Below are 27,490 nucleotides of genomic sequence, written 5' to 3' on the forward strand. Positions count from 1 at the left end.
GGAAAAAACTACTTTAAAGTTCATATGGAACCAAAAAACAAAGCTGGAGGCATCACGCTACCTGACTTCAAACTATACTACAAGGCTACAGTAACCAAAACAGCATGGTACTGGTACCAAGACAGAGATATAGACCAGTAGAACAGAACAGAACCCTCAGAAATAATACCACACTTCTACAATCATCTGATCTTTGACAAACCTGACAAAAACCAGAAATGTGGAAAGGATTCCCTATTTAATAAATGGTGCTGGGGAAATTGGCTAGCCATATGTAGAAAGCTGAAACTGGATTCCTTCCTTACACCTTATACAAAAATTAATTCAAGATGGATTAAAGACTTAGATGGTAGACCTAAAACCCTAAAAGTGCTAGAAGAGAACCTAGGCAATACCATTCAGGACATAGGCATGGGCAAGGACTTCATGTCTAAAACACCCGAAGCAATGACAACAAAAGCCAAAATTGACAAATGGGATCTAATTAAACTAAAGAGCTTCTGCACAGCAAAAGAAACTACCATCAGAGTGAACAGGCAACCTACAGAACGGGAGAAAATTTTTATAATCTACCCATCTGACAAAGGGCTAATATCCAGAATCTACAAAGAACGTAAACAAATTTACAAGAAAAAATCAACCCCATCAAAAAATGGGCGAAGGATATGAACAGACACTTCTCAAAAGAAGACATTCATACAGCCAACAGACACATGAAAAAATGTTCATCGTCACTGGCCACCAGAGAAATGCAAATCAAAACCACAATGAGACACCTCTCACACCATATAGAATGGCAATCATTAAAAAGTCAGAAAACAACAGATGCTGGAGAGGATGTGGAGAAATAGGAACACTTTTAAACTGTTGATGGGACTGTAAACTTGTTCAACCATTGTGGAAGACAGTGTGGTGATTCCTCAAGTATCTAAAATAGAAATACCATTTGACCCAGCCATCCCATTACTGGGTATATACCCAAAGGATTATAAATCATGCTACTATAAAGACACATGCACACGTATGTTTATTGTGGCACTATTCACAATAGCAAAGACTTGGAACCAACCCAAATGTCCATCAATGATAGACTGGATTAAGAAAATGTGGCACGCAAATATACATATGTAACAAACCTGCACGTTATGCACATGTACCCTAGAACTTAAAGTATAATAAAATAAAAAATAAAAATAAATAAACTGGTTAAGGATGGTTCACAAAAAAAAAAAGAAAAAAGAAAATGTGGCATGTATACACCATGGAATACTATGCAGCCATAAAAAAGGATGAATTGATGTCCTTTGTAGGGACATGGATGAAGCTGGAAACCATCATTCTCAGCAAACTATCTCAAGGACAGAAAACCAAACACCGCATGTTCTCACTCATAGGTGGGAATTGAACAATGAGAACACTTGGACACAGGGAGGGGAACATCACACACTGGGGCCTGTTGTGGGGTGAGTGGGGAGGGGAGGGAGAGTATTAGCAGATATACCTAATGTAAATAACGAGTTAGTGGGTGCAGCACATCAATATGGCACATGTATACCTATGTAACAAACCTACACATTATGTACATGTAACCTAGAACTTAGAAAGTATAATTTAAAAAAAGATACTGCCAAATAGTGCAGTATCTTAGTTGTAAATAAATTGTCAATCTTTTTGCAACAAGGCAACAGTTGTGATATCACAATGAGTCATTACGCACTTTCTGTTCATGGAGGATCCGAAAATCATCTTTGCGAAGAAGTGAGTTGGTGTGGGAGGCAGTACCTTAACATTTCAGCAGAGGCCTTTAGCCAAATTCCTGACGCTGCCAAGCTTCCACAGGCAGACTGAGATATAAAGACAAGAGGGAAGAACGCGGACCAAAAAAAGTACAAATGAGAATGGAGACTACGTTTCCAACTAGCATTACACATTTTAAAGTGCTTTTCTTTTTGGTGAACTTTAAAGAAATGTCATAAACCTATATATTTCATGATTGAAAGGCCCTTTTCAATTAACTGGAAAATACCTGGTTATGTTTGAGTACACATTACTTCATTTTGTTTTTTACATTCAACCCACATCTGTGTAGTACCTACAATGTGCCCAACTTGAGTTTAGGTGCCAAAGATATCAGATGAACAACATAGTTTCATTCCGTGGGGAGCTTTCATTCTACTGAGAAAAACAGATAAATAGGAAAAGAGTGAAGAAAGGACTGCAGAGAAGAGACTTAATTTTTGGTATAGTCATGAAGGATGAGTAGGAGTTTGCCGGGCAAAGAAGAGGAGAACAGCAAAGATTAAAAGGCTTTGTCCATGGATGATGATTCCAAAGCCAGAGGGTGAGTTCAAGAAAGCAGTTTGGTTCTGTTGGAGTTGACAGTGTCAGAGAAGGAAAGGAGAGTTTCAGGGCCAGATCATGAAGGGCACTGAATTCCTGACCAGGGAGATTGTATCAGACCCTGCAAGCAATTGATTGAGTTTAAGCCGATCAGGTTTACTCTGTATAGTATTTTAGGACTCTCTGGCAGCTACTTGGAGGATGGATGGGAGAGGAGAGCTGAGGACAGAAGACCAGCTGGGCAGCAAGGTACTATGTGCACATTACATCATCTTTAAATGAATAATGTGCAATTGTTCAGAAACAGGCGACTGCTCATTCTTTCAAATGGATTAGGGTAGAAGGGCCTTCTTAGCAGAGAATAATACAAAATTTTCTTCCTTTAAAACATTGTTTATGACTTATCAAGGTCATCTAGGCTTAACAAGTGGTTCTTTTAAAAAAAAAAAAACAGCTTTATTGAGGTATGACTGAATACAAAAAGCTGTACATACTCAATATATGCAATCCGATGAGTTCGGACATACGCTTACCTTAATATCGCTCTAAAGTATCAATTATTTTCATTATTCACACCTTAGACCAAATTTCTTTTATCACTGACTTTTCTCTCTTCCCCAGCTGAATATTTGAAGTTGAGGGCAGTGGCATTTCAAATGGAAGATTAAAATTAAATTAAATTAGAAATCAAATTAAATTATGAGCTGGGGGACTTTGGTCAACTGTCCAAGAAGTCAGTTGGAAAATGAGACAAGACATTGAGGAGAACAGAGAGCAGATTAATTCAGTTTGCACTTGTACTAGAATTTTCAAAAGAAGGTGTTCTATTTCCAAAGTTCCCTATGTAACACTTAAGCTGTAAGTTAATAATGCTGAAAGCAGTTGCTAGTGTGTGTACCAGTTCATAACATCAGGGTGAGTGTTAATGGCTACATAATTTGCAGGGCCCAGGGCAAAGTGAAAATGTAGGTCCCTTATTTGGAAATCAAGAACAAAGGGTCATTAAAGGTGATAATGTATAAAACTGTCCTTTCTTCTACCATTCCTCTCTTGACTTTTTCTACTAGTTTTTATTTGCTATTTCATGTTATTGCAAGGAAAGAAAAAACAAAAGTATAAATTTTTAGCACAAATTTTACCATTCACTTTGTATTATGCAATGCAAATATAAGAATAGTTGCTTTGCATGCAGAATCAGCAAAAATTAGGTATTTCATAGATTGTACATATGTATGCCATCCTTACCCAAACAGTGGAAAGGATACACAAGACTTAAATAACTTTGTATTTCATTTTTGGACACAGTCTCTCCCTTTGACTTACTCATGAGTAAGAAAGGATTCCAAGAAAAGGAGCTGTGGTTTGCTCTTTCTTTCTCTCTCTTTGTATGTCGTCATTTTCAGCATAAGCGGTTGGCTGATACAGGGAATTATTCAAGGAAGAAAGGATGCATTAGGCTCCTGTGGTCATCTGTGTTTCTTAGGACTCTTTGCCTTCTTGCTAAATTTGAAGGAAGTTCTGGTTCCAGTGGCAAGCATGGTCTCTTGAGGCTGCCAGCTTCCCCACTTACTCATAGACATAACACACTTACTTGTGCTCTCATGTTGAAACTCACCAAACTCCCATGAATTGTGCATCCCCCAGAATTCACCATTATGCACACCATGTGTGAATGAGCAGTGCAGAATGGCTGAGCGTGTGCAGAGTGTGCAGACAGCCCCTGCTCCCTTGAGGCTCACTGTCCTACTGGACTTTGCCCACAAAACACTGGTTCAACTACTAAAATCATTGAACAAAGCACAGAGCTTTTCTGAGCCTGGGGTCCTCCCTCTGAAGCTGCATGGGTCACACACCCATGAATCCAGCCTGCCTTGAAATTTCTTATATGCAAATGAGGAACCAATTAGCAAAGTGATTTGCAAAGAATATGGAAACTGGCTAGTTTAATAATAGAATAAATGCAGACCTCATTCTGGACTTTATTTCTAAGATCTGCTGGAGTGAAGCACATAGATAGTTTACCATTGTTTTCAAACCTACATAATAGTTTATGGACTATAAGGTAAAATTTAAGTAAAATGTAAGATCAAATGTGAGGTTTAAAACAAATGATGCTTATTACATAAAACAGGGAGTTGGGTAAAACAACTTCAGAGAAACTATTTGAGTACAAAGAACCACCCAGAGTTAAGAGGACTGGGTGCCCGGTCCCACCTCTGATCTTGGTGGTCTATGATCTCAGACAAGCCACATCCCCCTCTAGTTTTCATAAACTTCATCTGTAAAACAGGATTTAAACACAAATGGTTTCTAGTTTAAAATTTGTTCTGTGAAAGAGGCATTTATAAATCAAGAAACTCATTTTAAAGATACAATTGTAGACTTTAAAGATTTCACCCTAGAACTTCCAGAGTTTCTCAGCCATCCATGCCTTTCGGAAATGTTGCTCCTCAGCTGTGTACTCGGCCCTATGGTTTACATGATCATCTTTCTCATATTTCTGCCTGTTCTTCATCTTACCGGACAATTAATCATTGCTAAAAGAAAAATTCTTAAGTGCTAGAAGATAAAGTAAAAAGACAAGATCTATGTCCAAAGAAATCCATGGAGATCTGAGAAAAGTTTAGGGTTTTCTTAGGTCTATAGATTTATATCTGTTCAGTTTTCGCTTTCTCTTTAGACCTTTCAGCTCCTGTCCAAACAAAACTTTACCTTGCTTCCTGGAACTTCTCTTTTATGACTTACTGAGTACGATTATCAACATTTTATCAGGAGATTGTTTCCCTTTGTTTTAAAAGGGACTGCCAAAATGTAAAGTATGATATTGTGTCTTGCAGAAATTGATTGTTTTTTCACAGAAAGATAAACATAATCTAATAGTCGGTAGAAAAAGATATATTTTTAAATAAAGGCAGGAAACAGAAGGGAATTAAAATATGTTGCGTTCCTGTTACATACCAGGTACCGTGTGTTACAAATATTATTTTATTTAACCTTTATATAATCATCTGTGGTGGTGGAAATAGAAATACTATCAATTACCTATGCTATACCAGAAAGCTTCTAACACAAACTCCAGCCCAGACTTCTCTCCCACGTTCCAGTCTTGTATATCCAACCACCTATGTGGCAAGTCCAGTTGGCACTGATCGTTCAATCGATATGACCAGACTGAACGCATCAGCTTTCCCTAAAAAGCCTGCTCTAGCCTCAGCATTTCTCATCTCAGGCGACATCGAGGTCACTCTTCCAGTTGCTTAGGCCAGAAATCTTGGGGTCATTGTTGTCTCTTTATTTTGTCACCCTAATCACCCAATCCATCAAGAGGTCCTGTCAACTCTTGCTTCCAAACAAGTTCAGCATGGATCTGACTGCTCCTCAACCCCACCTGAGTCAGAGCAAATGCTGCCTCTCTCTGGGTGGTTCACAAGCTTTCCAGCTACCTGCATCCTGACCTCTCCTAGATACTATTCCAAACCAGCAGCCAGGATGAGGTTTTGAAACGTAAGCCATGCCGGCTGTAAGCTCAAACTCCTGCCATGGCCCCCTTATCACTCTCAGAGTAAAAGCTGAAAAGCCATGAGCCATGCTGACCCACTCCTTCCTCCACCACCCCACAGCACACGCCCCACCATGTTTAATGTTACAAATTCATAACAACTCATCTTAGCCCATAAGCTTGTCTAAGTACTGAATTGCCGGACATACATCTTTTAATATACATATACTCACTTTTCAGTAGCATACTTTCATCTTAATGAATTCCTTATTCACTACTTTGGAAGGGCAAATATACACATCTTTATATTCAGAAAATACACTAAATGGCAACTGTGGGAGAAAAGTCTATGAGGTTAGCAATTGTAGTTGAACTGCCTTGTATTATCTGTACCCACTACTATTCCTCACAGTGTCTTAGAAGACCTAGGAGGAAAATGTGTTCCAGGTAGCAGGGTGAGCTAATCCATACAGAAGCATGATGTGAACTGTAGAGTGCTCAAATAATGCAATTTCTTGTGACTTATTTTCATTAGTTCCCACATGGTTCACAGTGGGCAGCGCATTTGTAGAAGTAAATTGTGCACACACTTACTAATCTCCTCCGTCACTTCACTCTATCCCATCACTTTCTTGCAATCCCAAGACCACCCAGGAACACTCCCACCTTAGCACTATAACCCCTGCAGTTCCCTCTGCCTGGAACACCCTTCTCTGGCATGGGACTCACTCCCTCTCATCTCTCATCTCTCAAGTTTTTGGTCAAATCTCACTTTCTTGGTGGAATTCCCTCCCCTCCCTATACCTCCCTACCCATATACTTCTGATATCTCTTACCTTGGTCTATATTTCTTACATCTATAGCATGTTTCACCTTCTAAACGTCTCTGTAATTTACTGCTTTACATTTATTATTTACTTTCTGTTTATTTGTCTTCACTAAAATGAAATGTTCACTAATGTGTTCTCATCCCCTAGAGAGTGCTTGGCATGTGATCAATAAATCTTTGCAGAATGGTGGGGTGAATGAATGAATGAGAGAATGAATGAGTGCTTTCCCTTGTTCCTCATACTAACCTGACTAAACTTAGCCCAGAGGTATTTTACAAATCAGGACATTAAAACTGAGAGAGGCTAGGTAACTTTCACAAGTCAGAAACTTTGTAAGAGTCAGATCTGAGATGAAAAGAGGACTTTCTGATTGGGACCTTCTCCACTTTATCACACTTCGAAACATGTGTTTGATGAAAATCTAGGTATTCCATAAAATGCAAGACCTTTGTCCTTCTCCACACTCTCAGCCAATAGTGTTTAAATAAGCCTCTTGGAATACTGTAACTAAAGTGACTGGCTTATAGAGTAACGCATATAAAATGAATGATATGAGGTGTATTCTTCTTGACTCTGGCTGCAGAGTTACAGAAATAAACTAACTTGAGTAAGCTTAAGCCAAAAACATTAATTTAAAAATAAATAATTTAATTTTTTTTTTTTTTTTTAATGGGGAGGCCAAGGCAAGAGGATCACTTGAGGCCAGGAGTTTGAGAACAGCCTGAGCAACATGGAGAGACTCTATCTCTACAAAAAATTTAAATTAAAAAAAAAAATAGCCAGGTGTGGTGGTGCACATCTAGTCCCAGCTACTCTGGAGGCTGAGGCAGGAAGAGCACTTTTGCCCAGGAGTTTGAGGCTGCAGTGAGCTATGATCATACCACTGCACACCAGCCTGGATGACAGAGCAAGACTCCGTCTCCTTATCTCTTAAGGATACATGAGCGCATGAAAGCCACAGGGAAAAATGAAAAAGAGGGAGCAGGAGGCAGAGGAGTTGGGAGAGTTCTTGTTCCGCCTTCCACGTGTGTCCGTTTCATTCTTCCCTCTCCATGATTGACCCGTCACCCTTTAACGTGGACAAAGCTATAATCTCACAGTCCCAGCTATGGGCCTGGTTTGGGAAAAACAGCTCTCCTCGTCCAATCAGGGATGTCCAGGTACGAGGACCCCTTTGACAACTGCAAGATGGGGAGTGCTGCAGGCCCCAAAGAAAGGGACTCGGCAGACAACTCACAAGTAGCTGATTCTAGAAGACAGTGGAAGAGTAGGAAGCACATGATTGAATTGAATAGCTGAAGTCCAAATTCCTGTTTTTCACCTTTCATCTATGTAAGTTCAATGAGGGTGCTAATGAGGAAACATACCTGAATCTTCTGATACTCAGATAATTATAATGTACTTGTTCTTTTACTCTTGTTCTTTCTCAGATATAGATGCTAAATCTTGATTATGTGGTGATTACAAAAAAAGAACAGAAAGAAAAAAGTAAAAGAGGGACATTTGGGGTAAGGAAAAGAAGAAAAAAAAAGGAGAATCAGGAGTTCTGCATTTTGATCTCAGTCCTGTCACCAGAAGCAAATGCCTTGGGCAAGTCAATTCTCTGGTTTCAGTGTCCTTCTCTATATAATGAGGAAATCAGACAGAATCCGTAGGTTTCCCAACCTGCTCCTTTATCAGGAGAATTAGCTGGGAGCATTTACAAAATGCAGATTCCTTCCCCGTGAATATTCTGATTTAAACGATCTTGCATGAAATTCTATCATTTGTATTTTAATGCAAATTTCCAGATGACTGATGATCAGCTACATTTGGGAAGCATTAGACTAGATGACATTTAAGACCTCTCCTAGTGATTAATATATTTGTTTACCTAACAATTATCTAACTTGTAAAACCGATTATAATAAAATGAATTTCTTCTTGTGTTTCTGGGTGTCTTTTTCAGAAATTACATAATCTTTCCACTTTGTTTCCAAAGAAAATTAAGAGAACTATCTAGTAGACAATAAATTCTCAATAAATAGTTTTGAAAGGATAAATGACCAGTTCTATATATTTTTAGAAATTAACAATTTTTCATTATCTCCTGAGTTACTTAGTCCTCATGTATGTAGGGAAGAAATTCCACTCAGAGCTTTTCTGGTTTAATGGAATATTGAAAATACTTAGCAGGATAATAGTATATAAGTCAGGGCTCATAATCTTTTAAGTATAAGCTAAAAGCTTTTGATGATGGAGTCTCATTTTTGTCTTCTATGGCATGGATAAAGAGGTATATGTGAAAGTCAAGTGTTCCTCCTGTGCGTTATTATCATGCACATACCTGAGGCTGTTATGTTTCTGTTGTTCTTGCCTTTTACCACAGCACTTTCCTACCTGTCAGTTTTGCCAGTCTCAAAATATTGCTTTAACAAGTTCTGCAGAGAATTGTACTAGCCCTGAACTTTTTGAAAGTCCAGTGTTCTTTTTGGAAACAAGATGTGAGTTTCTAAAGAGACTGGACTTCCAGACAGAGCATCTGGGGCGTAATCCTGCCTCTGCCTCTGTGCCTATTCACTGCATAAAATTGATCAAGCCATATCACCTCTTCTGACATCTACTTCCTCTTCTGTAAAATGAATTCCACACTCATTTCTTGATAATTCTTACAAATAATTAGGAGATTAAAAAATAAAAATTATATTCTTGATTCTGAATATCACATTTCTGCTTATTAGATTTATTATTTTTCTCATTCCCTTCTGGCAGTATTTTAATATGCTACCTAGATCCAAAAGGATACATTGCTTACAAAAAAATAGAAACAGACCTTTACAGCTACCTACACTTTTCAACATCATATCATTTTCGCGTGGACCCAAATCCTTTTCTATGTCACTTTTCAGAAAGGAAACTCATATAGCTCAGCCATATAGCATGTGATATGATTGGGGATAGTTACCTCATTCATACATGTGGGTCCAGTTATGTGTTCCATTTTGTCACTTTTCTAAGGAAGGATTTTTTAAATATTATTATTATTTTACTTTAAGTTCTGGGATACATGTATAGAATGTGTAGGTTTATTACATAGGTGTACATGTGCCATGGTGGTTTGCTGTACCCATCAACCCATCATCTGGGTTTTAAGCCCCACATACATTAGGTATTTGTCCTAATTAAGGATAGTGGTTTGACTTAGGCACCAGCAAGTCCCCAGTAGCACACTTGGGAATATTATCCCATGATTGGCATCCTCCTGTGGTTTTTTCCCAGAGTGAAAAGAACCACTCTGGAAAAAAATTGTACATTTTAGCCCTTTTTAAAGTCACAGTGGCTTAGTTGTACTGTTGCTAAAACAAATAATGCTCAGGAAGTGAATACAATCGCATATGTATACTATATCTTACAGCATCAGATCACTGATGTTTGCGTTTTATTGCTTTTTAAAGAAAATAAATGATAGGAAATGTATATTGTAGAATATCTAAGCCTATTTATTACAGCAACATTGTTTTTTTTCCTGTGTGATTGATTTTATTTTTCTGAAAAGCATAAAAATACCAAGTGTGACATCATGCAAGAACACGGCCGTGTAGATTTTCCATGAAACTCTCTTCTTAACAACATTGAATATAATGTCTGTCAGAGCAGTGCTTATGAGATCATTGTTAAGTGTGTTTTTTGTTTCAGGCTAGTTATTACATCTAATTATTGCATTGTTATGTTTCAGAGCAGTTGAACATCAGATACCCAGAGTGACATCAGGTTAAAAAAAGCCTACAATTTGGATCTTTTCCTACCTCGGAAGCAAGGAAAATGGACAATTGATAATCAAAGGTAAAATTGCCCCCTTTCCCCTTACATGTATAGGAAGCATTTTCTTAAATAACAGCCTCCTCTTCAGCTATCCTATATGAAACATTTTGTAATAGCATGGTATATTTGCACAAATTATTCCAGGCATACGCTTTCCAGACATATTAAGAGTCTGTTGAATTTAAAACCTGTGTTTTTTTAACTTCCTAGCTACCTGTACAGAATCTGGGCCAGATGTATTTTATATGTTTAATCTTCATTGTTGTTGTTAATCTGGAATGGCATATTGGGCAAATGCCATTTTTATAAATCTGTGGACCCAAATGTTGGACATTAGGTAGGTTAGGCATGAAATTATGGAAGTAAATGGCATAGTATTAGCTTTTCTTAGCGTATGGAACAAATTTGCATTTATCCACACAGACATGTTCAACATGATGTAAGTGTGCTAAGAAAGGCAATGAAGGGCAGGGCGCGCTGGCTCATGCCTGTGATTCTAGCACTTTGGGAGACCGAGGTGGGTGGATCACCTGAGGTCAGGAGTTTGAAACCAGCCTGGCCAATATGGTGAAACCCCCTCTCCACTAAAAATGCAAAAATTAGCCAGGTGTGGTGGCAGGTGCCTGTAATCCCAGCTACTTGGGAGACTGAGGCAGGAGAATCACTTGAACCTGGAAGGTGGAGGTTGCAGTGAGCCGAGATTGTGCCACTGCACTCCAGCCTGGATGACAGAGGGAGACTCCATCTCAAAAAAAAAGAAAAAAGAAAAAGAAAAGGAAAGAAAGACAATGAAAACACTTGAGTCCTTGCTATCATCTCTACTCCTTTCTTTATGTCGTTTTTGGAGGGAGAAAAAAAGAAGGGTCTTACCACATATAAATCAAGTATACCACAAAAGTGGTGTCAGATCAGGAGATTAATATTGCTGAATAATAAGCTGGTGTCTTTGTTTGGGTTACTTGCTTGAGACAGTGACTTGGATATGGCAATTTATTAGGGAGGTGATCCCAAAGATCAAGAGTTAGAAGCAGGAAGAGTGAATCAGGGAAGAAGCGCAGGCCAAATTGCAGGCGGGTTAGCAAGTCCACCACTGCAGATAATGGAAACTTCGTTCCCTCCAAGAGGGGTACAGATGCCCAAATTTCTGTTAGAAAGATGTGCAGCAAGGTTTACTGACTGACTTTTTCCCCTTGGTTTTGGATTCCCCCGAGGGGCATGAATTCCCTCACAGTGCTGGGCTGTGCCAGCCATGCGTGGGTAGAAAGCAGAAAGACACTCAGTTGTCACTTGAGGTGTACCTTGAAAGGCAGTGGTCCAGGGACTGGTTTCATGGCAGACAATTTTTCCATGGGCAGGGTGGGGAGGTGGGGAGATGGTTTTGGGACAAAACTGTTCCACCCTAGATCATCAGGAATTAGATTCTCATAAGGAGCATATACCTAGATTCCTCGCGTGGACAGTTCACATAGGGATCATGCTCCTATGAGAATCTAATGCCATCGCTGATCTCACAAGAGGTAGAGCTCAGGCCGTAATGCACGCTGTTCCACTGCTCACTTTCCTGCTGTGCAGCCCAGTTCCTAACAGGCCATGAACCAGTATTGGTCTATGACCTGGGGGTTAGAGATCCCTCCCTGCAAAGGCAAGGAGACGCCCCTGCAGCTGTGGCTGACACCCAAAGTGAACCCCGGGACATAATGTAGGGAGCCAGACGCATCTGTTGCACCTCCTTTTACTTTATTCTATATCAGCATTTTTCTCCTAAATGAAATATCTCCAAGAAAAAACAGTTTTGTGTTTTAAAGACATTAAATAATTATACCTAAATATCATGGAATCCAAGTGAGTTCTGTTTCAAAACTAACTTCTTCATTAATAAATTGGTCCATCTTCAGTAAATGTTATAGTGTCAGCTAAGTGAGAAATGCATCTGAGTCCCCATGTATATTTGAGACATTATATAAGATTCAAATTATGACCAACATTCGGAATAGTCAGAATTAATATAACAACATTTAATCATAGCTGTATTTGTTACTCACTTTATATTGGTTCATTTACAAGAAGGTGTCTATGATATGTCTTTCCTGTTTGGAAACAACCCTGTTTGTGCGAAATGCATGACTGAAATTATATATTTATCTGGGCATAATGTTAGATGAATGGTCAGCTGGCAAAACAGATTTAGCACATTAAGGTGAATCAGAGCTTCTTTGTTTTGTTTTGACATGAGGACATTAAACAGATTGAAAATACAGTTGGATAAAGCCTGTGGTTGTGTTGTCACCTAGAAGATCATATGCTCAGAGGAGGAATGTAATTGATAAACTCTCTAAGGAGCAGCTATTAAAAATAAGACAGACAACAACAAACATTTAAAGTGATGTGCATTTGCATGCAGATTTCCTCGTGAAGGAAATGAAAGTGGAGGGGACAGGAGAAAGGGCAGCGGAGAATGGTAGTGCAGAGAAACCAGGAAAGTCGTGGCAGATGCTAGTCAGAAATACAAAAAAGAGCAGTCAGAATCAAACTAGGGATGAAGAGGATCCACGACATGCAAACCGAGTGAAGGGCCCCAGTTCATTTGAGGCTGGACATCCTCCTGAATCACGAAAGAAAAATTACTGTGTCTTCTCACCTGAACCATGTATTGCCCCTCATTAGTTTACCTCTCCCTTGTCTCCTTTGCCTCCAGAGTCTTCCAGAATCACAGCTCTGATCATGTCTGCTTTTTGCTCAGAAATGTTCTCTGATTTACCAATCTATCATTATCTAAATTTCTTAAGCAGACATTTAAAACCTGCCACTCTAAGTTGTTAAACTTTTTTTTTTATTCTTTGACCTCACTTACCAGTGGCCCAGCCCACTGTGTAGAAATGTAAGTGCTGTGATTTTTTTCAAGCCTTCCAAGTGATGTTAAGGCTTTGTGATTTTCAAACACAGATTGGTCTAGAGCAAGCTTATCTAGCCCGCTTTATTGTGGTGGTGGTGGTGGCGGTGGTGGTGGTGATGGTGGTGGTGGCGGTGGTGATGGTGGTGGCGGTGGTGGCGGTGGTGATGGTGGTGGTGGTGGTGATGGTGGTGATGGTGATGGTGGTGGTGGTGGTGATGGTGGTGGTGGTGGTGGTGGTGGTGGTGGTGGTGGTGGTGGTGGTGATGGTGGTGGTGGTGGTGGTGGTGGTGGTGGTGGTGGTGTTTTGTTTTAGGCTTTTAGCAGCCTGAAGCCATGGCTTTTAGTGATAAATGGAAAAGAGAGACAAGCATGGGGCTTTACATGCCCAACCAGAAACAGAAACTAAGAACACATAACTGTATTCTCTCCCTTGGACACCTCTGTTCTGGAGTGAGGCCCAAGAATGTACATTTCTAACATGTTCCCAGATGATGCTGATCTGCTGTTCCATGAGACCTTAACTTGGAGAACCACTCTGTAAACTAAATGATCCAGGCTGGCACTACACTTTCTGCATTACAGTTTGAGTCAAAGACTGATCACAATGAAAGGTCTTCCTTACCAACATCACCATTGTGGGTAGCTGTCTTAGTTTAATAATAAGCTCTGAGTCTTCCAGTCAAATACCATCTTAATACCATAAAATTCCCAACAGTAAGATTTTTGATGCATTTTTATATCCTTTACTGTGTCATAGACTTTGTAGACCCATAAATATCTATTGGATGGATAAAGGATGGGTGGATGGATGGATGGATGGATGGATGGATGGATGGATGGATGGATGGATGGATGGATGGATGGAAGAATGGATGAACAGGTTTAGCAACCAAGAACTGGTTTCAGCATGAAACTTAACTGCTTACAAAGAAACTACTCTGACTTGTGCCATAGAGAAAGATGGTTTTGCTTCACACAGAAACCTTATTATATAAGCCCATACTCAATATATAAGACATTTTATTAGATGAAATCACACTACGTAGTTATAAAGTCCAAGCATCTGGGTATCAATAGTATTGTACTCTTTAATAAACAGAGTCTCTCACGAAAGACGTTTTGCTCTTTGATTGAGTACAACGGGAGAAATGTCATTTATATCAAGCTAAATTGTACATTTTACTTTGTAAAAGAGCCACTGGTTGTATAAAACCAGCAAATCACATCTATTTAATAAATTCTTTTGCAAATGTCTTTTCCTTGAGTTTAAATTTTGCAGCTGCAGCATAATTTGAATGTTTAGTCACATTTAGGACAATTATGCTTTCTGGTTTTTTTTGCTTTCTTGCATTCAAATGTGTTCATGTGTCAATGTTGCACATTTTCTCTCTACATCTTTTATCTGCATACATCATCCCATGATTGGCTTGGTAAATTTTTCCTACTTTTCTTGCTAAAATAACTGTTCCTTCTGTCTGTTTTCTGCCTACTCTTTGATTTATTCCAGAAATTAGGCTCAATGCCTACTTTTAGAGCTCAGTGTGAAATTTATTTTGTATGTTTTTAAACCAAGTTTCCACTTATTTTTTTGTTATGTATTCTGTAGTGGAGTCAACCTCAGAACGCACTCTTGAAAAAGCCTGTAATCACATATTAGCATAAATAACAACAACAGAGGATAATATGAAAGCTTGAACATTTTTTTAAAATGTATTTCATAATTCACTTTTGTAAGAGAAAATTAAAATTTTCATTTTATGTTGTGGCTTGCCTAATAGTAAAGCTTAAATATTAATTAAAACGTAAATGTCCTAGCCCCAACTTTGTTATTACCTTGATGTATGTTCCTGGCTAGTCCTTAGGCTTCAGTTACCTCCATTATAAAAAGAAGGGTTTAGGATAAGTAACCCCTGGAATTCATTCTAGTGCCTTGCCTTGCAATTTCAAGGTGCAGATCATATAAAATCCTACCTAAAACCCAACACGCAAGTATGAGTGAGTCAATCAGTCAACTAAGGGCACATATTTGAAAGCAGAGTTGAAAAGGCAGGATTTGGGATTCAGAAAGACTTGAGTTCAAAACTCAGCTCTTTCGTTTATTAACTTTCATTTATTAACTGTGTGAATATGGTGAATGGACTGAGCCACTCTATATACTTTAGTATCTTCATCTGTAAAACGGGGGCAGTGTTATTATCTGAAAGGTCACTTTGAAGACCAGAGATAGGGTATAAAATAAATCCAACATCTGGTGAGTTTAAAGACCTATATAGGCTAGAAGCTGACCAGAATCCCACCCCGGTTTTGGAGGTTAATGGAGATTACTGTATACTCTTCTTTTCCAACATAATTCTACAAGAGTAAGAAGCTTTTATTTAGGACTTTAAAAGATGAACACACTTTAGAAAATGTGTCCATAATTTAGTCATCTGAGACTGAAAGGCTAGTGGAAAAATTCAGCATCTTTTTTTATCGACACGGGATAGCTCTGGTTCTGTGCATTGCTGATGGTTACATGTGTCAAGCCGGGCCTTTTTCATCAAGAGTGATTTCTCAGTGTGAAGCATGAAGTTTGCAACTTACATTTTGTTTTCTGCCTTGTAATCTAGCCATGGCGTGGGGAGAAACTAAAATAAAGATTCTTCAAGGCAAAAGTTTAACCTGAATAAACATTCATATGGTCTCAATTTTTAGCTGATTTCAGAATGACTAAAATTATTCATTTTTTTCTTCTCGTTCTCCAAAAAATTATTTTCATAGCCAATTTGCCAGATGCAGCTTTATACCCAGAGGCAAAAGGAATCAAAGTTTTGGTCAATAGAAGATTCATTTGCTAGGAGATTCATGCAGATATTGAATACTTTTCTGTTTTTATTTTATGTGTTTTTGAGTTTCAATTGTCATTTTGATGTTGGTTAACCCCAGTACTTGTCAGCAGAAATTCAAAGCTGCCTACTTAACAGGAGTAGATCAATAAAGTTTTGCTGGAATATTTCATCAATCTTAGCACAGGATTTAATCCTGTTAGCAATTTTTCTATTTTAATATTCTATAAATCCTCTTAAGTTAATGTGTTCTGAGATAAATCTTTCTATTTCACTATTCTATACTTTTTATATCAGAAATAATTTAGAAACTAAAAGCTGCTATTGCTATTTGATACCTTGATTTTTTCAGACATCTGTAAGATACAAAATCTAATTGTAGAATACTATGTTAATTTGTCATGTCTCAGAGTCCTATCGCTATCAGGATGATAATCATACTGATGAGGTTGTCTCAAACCTTAGGAGATACAGATAGATATAGATATGTAAATATATAGACATATTGTATGGGTGGTGATATTGTTAATTGGGCAACCAAGACCTTCACAATAGAAAAGTTATAGGCAATTATTGCTGATATTGGCATTTTTAATAAAATGACTTATTAAGTACTCTGAAAGAAACATAAATGTTATTTTTAGATGATGAAATAATTTATTTGTAAAGTAAGAGTATAATAGAGTTTATTACAAATCACATATTTGAGTATTTGTTTATACTGTAAGAATGTTCAAGGACAACATTTGACTATGCAATAAAAAGGTACAACTTGACAAGAATTATAAGAAAGGAAGAAAAGGCATATTGGCTGGATTTATTTTCTTTTTGCTATATTCTTATCACGTGCTAGAAATTTTCACCTAAAATTTTTGCCTGTCTTATTTATTTAAAGGCTAAGTTTAGAGAAACAATGATACCATGTTAAAAAAATAGACATTAGCAAAATTGCATAGTAGGGGAGGTGGAGCGAGATGGCTGAATAGACACCTCCACTGTCATCCTCTCTGCAGGATCACCACATTAAGCAACTATCTGCACAAAACATCACCTTTATAAGAACTAAAAATCAGGTGAGTGATCACAGTACCTGGTGTTAACTTCATATCACTAAAAGAGGCACTGAAAAACAGTGTTGAATTGCCTACAGGACCCCTTGCCTGTCTCCCAGCAGGGGCCTTGTGGCTCAGAGAGGAAATCTGTGTGCCTCGGGGAGGGAGAGCACAGTGATTGTGGGACTTTGCATAGGAACTCAGGGCTGCCCTATCACAGAGGAAAGCAACGTGGGACAGAACTTAGCCAGCACTCAGGAAGGCAGCACTTAGACTAGTCCTAGCCAGAGGGGAATTGTCTGTCCCAGCAGTCAGAACCCTAATTCTGGCAAGCCTCACCACTGTGGGCTAAAGCACTCTGGGGTTCTAAATAAACTTAAATGCTAGTCTAGGCCACAAGGACTGCAATTCCTGGGCAAGTTCTGGTGCTGTGCTGGACTCAGAGCCAGTGGGCTTGGGGTGCTCACGATCTAGTTAGACACCAGCTGACACAGCTAAGAAAGTATGTATGCCACCCTTCCCCCAGCACCAGGCAACACAACTCGAACCCAGAGAGACTTCTTTCCTCTGCTTGAGGAGAGGAGAGGGAAGAGTAAAGAGGACTTGGTCTTGCATCTTAGATACCAGCACAGCCACAGTAGGCTAGGATGCCAGATAGAGTCCTGAGGATCTAGCTACTGCATGACATTTCTAGACAGAACTTGGGCCAGAAAGGAACCAAGGACCCAGTCCTGGCAGGATTCATCACTTGATGAGTAAAGAGCCTTTGGGTCCTGAATATTCAACTGTGGCAGCCAGGCAGCACTTGTCATGGGCCTTGGTTGTGACTCAGAGCCGTGCTAGATTCACATGTGACCCAGTACATCCCCAGTTTTGGTGACTAGGGGTAGAGACTATTTCTGCTTGAGAAAATGAGGGGAAAGTAAAGTGGACTTTGTCTTGCACCATAGATACCAGCTCACCCACAGTGGAGTAGAACACCAAGCAGGCTTGGGGTCCCCAATACTAGGCCTTGTCTCTTGACTGGCATTTCTGGACCTTCCCTGGGCCAGAGGGGAGTCTGCTGCCCTGAAGAGTGAGTCTCAGGCCTGGTAGCACTCACCACAAGCTAACTCAAGAGCCCCTGGACTTTAAGTGACCATCAGCAGTACTCATCATGGGCCTTGGGCAGTGGGTGGCCATGGAGAGAGGTTCTTCTGCTTGTGAAAAATGGAGGAAACAGTGGGAAGGACTTTGACTTGTGAGTACCAGCTCAGCTGCAGTACAATAGGGCATCAGGTTGATTTCTAAAGTATCTGACTCTAGGCCCTGGCTCCTGGATTGTGTCCCTAGACCTCCCCAGGACAAAGGGGAACTTGCCATCCTGAAGGGTAGGATACAAGCCTAGCTGGCTTGCTACCTGCTGATTGTAGAGCCCTAGTGCCTTGGGCAAATATTTAAGTAGTAGCCAGGCAGTGGTTAGTATTGCCCTTGGGTGAGACCCAATACTATGATGGCTTCAGGTCTGACCCAGCACAGTCCCAGTGGTGGTGACCACAGGTGAGCTTGTATCACCTCTCTCCCGGCTCCAGGCAGCTCAGCAGAGAGAAAGACTCTGGGGGAAAGTAAGAGAGGAGAACAAGAATCTTTGCCTGGCAGTCTGGAAATTTTTTCCTGATCTTTTACAAGACCGCCAAGGCAGTACCTCTTTGATTCTGCAAGAGCAGAATCACCTCACAGCTTTGTGGGGCTTGGGGTGCTCCCTAATACAGATATGCCCGTAGTGACAAAAAAAACTTAGATCATAACACTCAAACACTTTTGAATACCAATACCTAGAGAGCCTTCCAAAGAAGGACAGGTACAAACAAACCTTTTAATCCTCTTGGCTATTTTTCTGTTTTAATGTTCTATAAATCCTCTCAAGTTCATGTGTTCTGAGATAAATCTTACTATTTCGCTGTTCTATACTTTTTATGTCAGAAATAATTTAGAAGCTAAAAAGTTCTGTTGCTATTTGATAACTTGATTTTTTCAGACATCTGTGAGATACTAAAATCTATTTGTGGAATACTGTGTTTATTTTTCATGTCTCAGAGACCTATCGCTATCAAGATGAGAATCTTACTGATGAGGCTGTCTCAAGTGTTATGAGATATAGATAGATATAGTTATGTATATATATTGTATTGGGTGGTAATGTTGTTAACTGGACTACCCAGACCTTCACAATAGAAGAGTTATTTCTTCATGGGTAGTTATTACTAATATTGGCATTTTTAATAAAATAACATATTAAGTACTCTCTGAAAGAAACAAATGTTATTTTTGAATGATAGAATAATCTCCTTAGAAAACAGATTACAATAGTTTAATAGAGCTTATTACAACTTACAAATTTTGAGTATTTGTTTAAATGGTAAGAATGTCCAAGGACATTTGACTATGCAATAAAAAGATGCAACTTGACAAGAATTATTTTTAAAAAGGACTGTGAAGACTACAATAAGTACTTAATTCTTCAATGCTCAGACACCAATGAACAATCACAAACATCAAAACCATCCAGGAATACATTACAGCACTGAACGAACTAAATAAGTCACCAGGGACCAATCCTAGAGATACAGAGATATGTGACCTTTCAAACAAAGAATTCAAAATAGCTGTTTTGAGGAAGCTCAACAAATTTCGAGATAAAACAGAGAAGGAATTTAGAATACCATCAGATACATTTAACAAAGAGACTGAAATCATTAAAGAGAATCAAACAGAAATTCTGGAGTTGAAAAGTGCAATTGATATACTGAAGAATGCATCAGAGTCTCTTACCAGCAGAATTGATCAAGCAGAAGAAAGAATTAGGGAGATTGAGGACAGGCTATTTGAAAATAGTCAGAAAGGACAAAAGAAGAATGAATACAGGTGATGCTTAAACACCCAAAAGTGTGGTGATACCAGTACTCAAAATATGGTTTCATGGGAATCTCCAATATTTTTCAGGGAGTCCAGAAGGTCAAAACTATTTTCATAATATTAAGACTTTAAGATTTCATTTGCCAAAACTTCATACTTAATGAGCATATAGTGGAGTTTCCAGAGGCTATATGACATGGAATGGTGTCATGTAAAAGTGGAATGCATGCTTGTGTATTCCTCTGTTTTCCAGGGTTTTCTAAAGTAGTAGGTTTGGGCTTTAAACATGTGCATTTTCAAAAGTTATCTCAGATCATTTTCAGAACTTCTACATGTCCTTATTAGCCATCTTTGGTGTGTCTGCTTAGTCTCTGTAACCTTATTTTCCTCTAATAAATTATTCATTTGAAATCTTGGGAGAAACTGAATAAAAAAGAATGAAGTATACCTACAAGATCTAGAAAATAGTCTCAAAAAAGAAAATCTAAGAGTTATAGAGTTATCAGCCTTAAAGAGAACATAGATATAGAAATCAAGGTAGAAAGTTTATTCAAAGGGATAATAACAGAGAACTTCCCAAACATAGAGAAAGGTATAAATATTCAAGTACAAGAAGCATATAGAACACCAAGCAGATTTAACCCAAAGAAGACTACCTCAAGACCTTTAGTAATCAAACTTCCAAAGATCAAGCGTAATGAAAGGATCCTAAAAGCCCCAAGAGCAAAAAGGACATGACATGCAATGGATCAGTATATCCGGCAGCAGACTTCTCAGTGGAAACCTTATAGGCCAGGAGAGAGCGGCATGACATATTTACAGTACTGAAGGAAAAATACTTTTATTCTAGAATAATATGTCCAGCAAAAATATCCTTCAAATATGAAGGAGAAATACTTTTCCATAACAACAGAAGATAAAGGATTTTATCACCAGACCTGTCTTACAAGAAATGCTAAAGGGAGTTCTTTAATCCAGAAGAAAAGGACTTTAATGAGCAAGAATAAATCACCTAAAGGTGCAAAACTTACCAGTAAAAGTAAGTACACAGAAAAACACAGAATATTACAACATTGGAATTGTGGTGTGTAAACTATTCCTATCTTGACTAGAAAGACTAAGAGATGAATCAATCAAAAAATAACCACAACAACAACTTTTCAAGATATAGACAGTACAATAACATATAAATAGGCAGAAGAAAGTTTAAAAGTGGGGAGACAAAGTAAAAGTGTAGAGTTTTTATTCATTTTCTCTTTGCTTATTTGTTAGTTTGATTCTTTGTTTATGTAATCAGTGTTAAGTTGTCAACAGTTTAAAATAATGGGTTACAAGATATTTGCAAGCCTCATGGTAACCTCAAAACAAAAAGCATACAACAAATACACAAAATAAAAAGGAAGAATTTAAAACATAACACCAGAGAAATTCACCTTCACTGAAAGGAAGACAGGAAAAAGGAAAGAAATAAGAAATGATCACAAAACACCCAGAACACAGATAATAAAATGGCAAGAGTAAATCCTTACTTATCAATAATAACATTGAAAGTATGTGGATTTAACTTGCCAGTCAAAAGACAGAGTGACTGAGTGGATAAAAGACAAGACCCGTTACCTGTTGCCTACTAGGAAAATCTTTCACCTATAAAGATACACATAAACTAAAACTAAAGGGATGGAAAAAGATACTCAATGCAAACAGAATCTAAAAAAATGCAGGAGTAGCTATACTTATATCGAAATAGCTTTCAAGACAAAAGCTATTAAAAAAGGAAGGTTATTACTTAATCATAAAGGGTTCAATTCAGCAAGAGGATGTAATGATTATAAATACACATACACCCAACACTGGAGCACCCATATATAAAAAGTAAATATTATTGAAGAGAGAGATGGAATGCAATAAAATAATAACTGGAGACTTCAGCACCCCACTTTCAGCATTGGACAGATCATTCAGACAGAAAATCTACAAGGAAACATTGGACTTATTCTGTTGTGTAGACCAATTGAAACTAATATTTATAAAACATTCCATCCAATGGCTGGGAGAATAAACATTCTCCTCCTCAGCACATGGATCATTATCAAGGATAGACCATTTGTTAAGCCACAAAGCAAGTCTTAAAACATCAAAAAAATTGAAATTATATCAAGTATCCTCTCACCACAATTGCATAAAACTAGAAATCAATAACAAGAGGAACTTTGGAAACTATGCAAAGACATGTAAATTCAAAAATATGCCCCTGAATGACCAGTGGATCATGAAGAAATTAAGAAGAAAATTTAAATATGTCGTGAAACAAATGATGATGGAAACACAACATATGAAAGCCTATGTGATGCAGCGAAAGCAGCACTAAAAGGAAAGTTTATAGCTGTAAATGCCTACATGAAAAAGGAGAAAAATTACGAATAACCTGAAATAAATGAAATTGAAACAAAACAATACAAAATATCAATGAAAGGAAAAGTTGCTTTTATAAAAAAAATAAACAGAATAATAAACATTTAGCTAGACTAAGAATAAAAGAGAGAAGACCCAAATAAATAAAATCAGAGATGGAAAAAGATGTTACAACCAATACAGCAGAAATTGAAAGGATCATTAGAGACTACTATGAGCAATTACGTGTCAATCAATGGGAAAACCTAGAAGACATGGGTACATTTCCAGACACATACAACCTACTAATATTGAACCATGAAGAATTTCAAAACCTGAACCAGACCAATAACAACTAATGAGATCAAAGCCATAATAAAAATTCTCCCAGAAAAGAAAAGCCCAAGACCCAATGGTTTCAATGATTAATTTTAACAAACATGCAAAGAAGAACTAATACCAATCTTACTCAAACTCTTCTGAAAAATAGAGGAGGAACAAATATGTCTAAATTCATTCTACAAGGCCGGTATTACTCTGATACCAAAACCACACAAAGACACATCAAAGTAAAGGAAACTACTGGTCAATATCCCTGATAAATACTAATACAGAAATCCTCACTGAAATACTAGCAATCTGAACTCAACAACGCATTACAAAGATCGTTTATCATGACCGAGTGAGATTTATTCCAGGGATGCTTCAACATATGCAAATGAATCAGTCAACATATCAACAGAAATATTTGCCCAAAGAGTGTGTTAATATCAAGAGAATTAAGGACAAAAACCTTACAATCATTTCAACTGATGCTGAAAAAGGTCTTGATAAAATCTAACATTACTTTTCGATAAAAACCTTCAAAAAAGTGGGTATAGAATCTCACACCAGTTAGAATGGCAATCATTAAAAAGTCAGGAAACAACAGGTGCTGGAGAGGATGTGGAGAAATAGGAACACTTTTACACTGTTGGTGGGACTGTAAACTAGTTCAACCACTGTGGAAGACAGTGTGGCGATTCCTCAGGGATCTAGAACTAGAAATACCATTTGACCCAGCCATCCCATTACTGGGTATATACCCAAAGGATTATAAATCATGCTGCTATAAAGACACATGCACACGTATGTTTATTGCGGCACTCTTCACAATAGCAAAGACTTGGAACTAACCCAAATGTCCATCAATGATAGACTGGATTAAGAAAATATGGCACATATACACCATGGAATACTATGCAGCCATAAAAAAGGATGAGTTCATGTCCTTTGTAGGGACATGGATGAAGCTGAAACCATCATTCTCAGCAAACTATCACAAGGACAAAAAAAAAACACCGCATGTTCTCACTCATAGGTGGGAATTGAACAGTAAGAACACTTGGACACAGGAAGGGGAACATCACACACCAGGGCCTGTCATGGGGTAGGAGGAGGGGGGAGGGATAGCATTAGGAGATATACCTAATGTAAATGACGAGTTAATGGGTGCAGCACACCAACATGGCACATGTATACATATGTAACAAACCTACACTTTGTGCACATGTACCCTAGAACTTAAAGTTTAATTAAAAAAAAGTGTATATAGAAAGAACATAACTAAACACAATAAATGGTATGTATGACAGACCCACACCTAGTATTATACTGAATGAGGAAAAATGAAAAGCCTTTCCTTTAAGATCTGAAACAATACTAGAATGCCCACTTTTCACCACCATTATTCAACATATTGCTGGAAGTCCTAGCTAAAGCAATCAGACAAGAGAAGGAAATAAAGGACATCCAAATTGGAAAGGAAGAAGTCGAATTATCTTTGTTTGCAGATTATATGATCTTATATGTGGGAAAGCCTAAAGAGTCCACAGAAAAACTATTACAACTGATAAATTTAGTAAAGTTGCAGGGTACAAAATCAACATTTAAAAATCAGTAGCATTTCTATATGCCAACAGCAAACAATCTGAAAAAGAAATCAGAAAAGTAATCCCTGTTACAAGTAACAATAAACACCCAGGAAATAATCAGTGAAGTTTTAGATCTCTATGATGAAAACCATAAAACATTGATGAAAGAATTTAAGAGAATACAAAACAATGAAAGGGTATTCCATGTTCATAGGATGGAAGAATCAACATTATTAAAATGTCCATACTACCCAAAGCAATATATAGATTCAATGCAATCCTTATCAAAATGCCAAAGATATTCTTCACAGAAATAGAAGAAGCAATCCTAAAATTTATATGAAATCACAAAAGACCTAGAATACCAAAGCTATCTTGAGCAAAAAGAACAAAACTGGAGAAATCATATTACCTGACTTCAAATTTTACAACAAAGCTACAGTAACCAAAACAGCATTGTACTGGCATAAAAACAGATACATAGACCAATGGAACAGAATGGAGAACCCAGAAACAAATCTACTTATCAACAGTGAATTCATTTTCAACAAAGGTACCAAGAACATATATTGCAGATAGAACAATCTCTTCAATTAATGGTACTGGGAAAACTGGATATCCATATGCAGAAGAATAAAACAAGACCCCTATCTCTTGGCATATACAAAAATCAAATCAAAATTGAATAAAAACTGAAATATAAGACCTCAAACTATAAAGCTACTGGGAAAAGCTTGGGGAAACTCTCTAGAATATTGGGCTGAGCAAATATTTCTTGCGTAATATGCCACAAATACAGGTAACCAAAGCAAAAATTAAAAAACAGGACATATCAAGTTAAAAAGCTTCTGCACAGCAAAGGAAACAATCAACAAAGTGAAGAGACAACCACAGAATGGGAGAAAATGTTTGCAACTATCCATTGGACAAGGAATTAATAATAAGAATATATAAGGAGCTCAAACAAATCTATAGGAAAAGATCTAATAATTCAATTTAAAAATATGCAAAATATCTGGATATGCATTTCTTAAAACATACAAATGCCAGACAGGTGTATGAAAAGGTGCTCGTCATCATTGATCATTAGAGAAATGCAAATCAAAGCTATAATGAGATATAATCTTACCCTAGTTAAAACTGCTTTTATCCAAAAGACAGATAATAACAAATGCTGGTGAGGATGTGGGGAAAAGGGAAACCACTGCTGGAGGGAATATGCATTCATACAACCACGACAGAGAACAGTTTGGAGGTTCTTCAAAAAACTAAAAATAGAGCTCTCAGACAATCCAGCAATCTCACTGCTAGATATATATCCAAAAGAAAATAAATCAGTACATTGAAGAGATATCTGCACTCCTGATTTTTGCGGCACTACTCACAATAACCAAGATTTGGAATCTACCTAATTGTCCATCAACAGACAGATGGGTAAAGAAAATGTAAAGTATTACACATAGTGGAATACTATTCAGCCACAAAAAAAAAAAGAATCAGATTCTATCATTTACAACAACATGGATAGAACTGCAGGTCATTATGTTAAGTGAAATAAGCCAAGCACAGAAAGACAAACTTCACATATTCTCACTTATTTGCGGGAGCTAAAGATTAAGACAACTGAACTAATGGAGATAGAGAGTAGAACAATGGTTACCGGTGGCTGGGAAGTGTAGTGGGGACTGGAGGATGAGGGATAGTTAATGGGTGCAAAAATATAGTTACATAAAATAAGTAACACTATCAAGCTAGACTTAGAAGAAAATAATTCAAGCCAAAAGTTAGAAGATTTAAGCAGTTACTAAGTGTTTAAATAGCAAAGGCAAAGCAAGAATTACACAGTCTGAATTCCTGCCTTAAATTAATTCCCATTCGTAACTCAGAGCTGACTTATTGACCATGTTTAGTACCTGTGTATTAAATAGGAGGGCATCTACTAGTCCTTCACAGTCACATGAAACCCTTTTTTTCCAAAACAACACAAAAACACCCCCTTTCATCTGCTCCTGCCTCTTCTGCTGTTTGCTGTCTCAGTCTATGACACATCTACCCACCCACCCAATTGCATAAGTTAGAAACCTGGGAGACATCTATGAAATCTCCTTCATCCCTTACCTTTGATAAATTTGAATAAATTTCTTGAATGAAGTACCACATTAACCATAATATTTCAATGCCCAATTTGTCATATAGTTATAGTCAGAGAGGGTTTAGAGATCAAACACTGTGTACTCTGCTGATAGTTTCTACTGTGTTTTAATTTCTGGCCTCACTATTCAAATTCCTATGTAAGATTTTGTGGGGCTTTTTACATTTTCTTGGTGGTGGTTTTTGGTGTTGAGCCTGAATACATTCTTGGAAGATCCTCTGCAGAACAGCTGAGATGCTTTGCCTCTCTAGGAAGGCATTGTGTGTGTTGACAAATACAGCGTGTTGGTGCACAGACTCTCAGCAGTATTGCCCTCTTTAATTATGTCCCCTGGGAAAAAAAATCATTTCCTAGCAAGGCAGCTTTCCTCATAAAAGGCTTCCTGGGTCTTCAGTAATAAGAAATTCAAATGTTTCAAGCTAATATTTATTGTGGGGTTTAACTGGGCATTTTAATCTCCTTGGGGAAGCAACAAGCTCTAAATGTTACACATGAGAAAATACTTCATGAGGGACACAAGGAGGATTTCTCACATTTTGATCCATTTTTATTTAAGAAAAATTACTGGTAAATAACATATGCATTGGTATTAAAAACTTGAATGAATTATCTCGGCCTTGACTTTGAAATTACTGCCTTGTTCCTGACATTTTTATTATCATTATTTTTCACTCAAATTTATTTGTAGGTATGGAAGATTCTGCCTAGTTTGAGTAGAGGGGAGGGTGCAGGTAAACTGGAGACCTAAAGTCCAATAGAATATTAAGAGTAAGATTAACCCAGTCCCCCCAACCTCTCACCCCAGGGAGGCAGTTAATAGAAAAAGAGAAGGATTGTGGCTTGAAATCCAGGGAAGGCTTTCATTTAGGGGGCAGGAGAAGAAGGAATTAGCTGGGGAG

The 27,490-nt window shown here is 37.8% G+C and overlaps 1 protein-coding gene across 1 annotated transcript in view; it reads left to right on the forward strand.

Annotated features, from left to right (window-relative positions):
- The window catches only part of DLGAP1 (DLG associated protein 1), a 971,529-nt gene that overhangs the window by 298,235 nt on the left and 645,804 nt on the right, over positions 1–27,490 (forward strand). Inside the window, exon 2 of the mRNA XM_010353208.2 lies at positions 10,385–10,491. The gene's annotated coding sequence lies outside the window, so the exon portion shown is untranslated. The remainder of the gene's footprint in view (positions 1–10,384; positions 10,492–27,490) is intronic.

This window comes from Rhinopithecus roxellana, chromosome 21, assembly GCF_007565055.1.
Source record: "Rhinopithecus roxellana isolate Shanxi Qingling chromosome 21, ASM756505v1, whole genome shotgun sequence".
Taxonomy (NCBI): Eukaryota; Metazoa; Chordata; class Mammalia; order Primates; family Cercopithecidae; genus Rhinopithecus; species Rhinopithecus roxellana.